Consider the following 1,451-nt stretch of genomic DNA (forward strand, 5'->3'; position numbering starts at 1 on the left):
TGATCGGGAGGGGTGTGGCGTACCGCAAAACGGAAGAAACGGACTTGTGTTGGAGCGCCTACGGTCGAAACGGGGTCCTCTTCATCCACCGCCTACTACCTCGCTCCAGCCTCCACTTGCTACTGTTCATCCACCGTCGACTTCCTCCAGCCTCCACCAGCTACTGTTCACCCATGGGTCTTGTTCATCCAGCCTCCACGGGCTATTGTTCAACCAGCCCTCCATGAGGTCCTGTTCATCAACCCTCCACCGGCTACTGTTCATGGAGCCTCCACGGGGTCCTGTTCATCCACCCTCCACCGGCCTCCACGATCGGGGTCCTGTTCATCCAGCGGCAACGGCCTACTACTACCACGGGGTCCTGTTCATCCAACCCGCCCCGGGAACTGTTCATCCAACCCCAACCACGTACGTCTCGACTCGTTCAACCAACCCCCACGTTCACTGTTCATCAAGAGGCAGCAGGTTCGACCGGCTTCAGTTAGCAGCAGTAGCGAAGGAATCCCTCGGTCGGATTCAGTTAACAGCAAGGGATCGATCGGGGTTCAGTAATGTAGCTAGTGCAGTTGCTCTGGTTCGGTTAGAGCCCAACGCGTCGCTCGGGTTCAGTTAGAGCGCAACGTACGCCTCGCAGACACGCGCGTACGTGTACGAGAGAAACACGCAAACCTCCGTGCATCACTCGGCCCCGACCACCCACCGTAACCGGGAACTCCCTGGTATTTTCCTCGCCCTCGCTTCTACCATGAATTTTTTCCGTCATGGGCGGCCCAAAGAATGTCATGCAGGTGCGTCTCCGGCCCGTCCAGGACGAAAAGCCCATTTTCTATCATGATTTTTTGGCATAGAAGTAGGAGCCCATCACATCTATGATGATACTGGGTTTTTGTCACAGTTATCGTCATAGAAGTGTCATAAGCATGACAGATTTTTTTTCGTTCGGCCCAAAATGTCGCAGATGTGTCTTTTTTTTTGTAGTGTCTATGAGCTCCTCCACATATCTAAGCATTGTTGCACCTCTTGGGGTAATAACCATTCGAGACGGGCATGATGGGACCCATGAATCTTGCCATATATTTATCTGCGCTCCCATTCCGATACGCCATATGCAGCCCCTCTGAAAAGTCTGAATGCCACAAACAATGCTTTGCCACGTATACGACGACCCCTTCTCCAGACCAGCCTTCAAAATGTTCCCGTCAGGATAGTATTTGGCGCTCAACACACGTGCACATAAAGAATCCGGGTTCTGGAGTAGTCGCCAACATTGTTTTGCTAACATAGCAAGATTGAAACTATGCAGGTCTCTAAACTCCAACCCCTTTCCTCTTTGATACACACATTTTCCACCAAGCAAACCAGTGCATCTTCTTCTTCTCCTCACTATCTCCCCACCAAAACCCTGATATTTCATCTGTAATGGCTTTGCGAATTCCCTTCGGTAATTTGAA

Source organism: Aegilops tauschii, chromosome 3 (genome assembly GCF_002575655.3).
Source record: "Aegilops tauschii subsp. strangulata cultivar AL8/78 chromosome 3, Aet v6.0, whole genome shotgun sequence".
Classification (NCBI taxonomy): Eukaryota; Viridiplantae; Streptophyta; class Magnoliopsida; order Poales; family Poaceae; genus Aegilops; species Aegilops tauschii.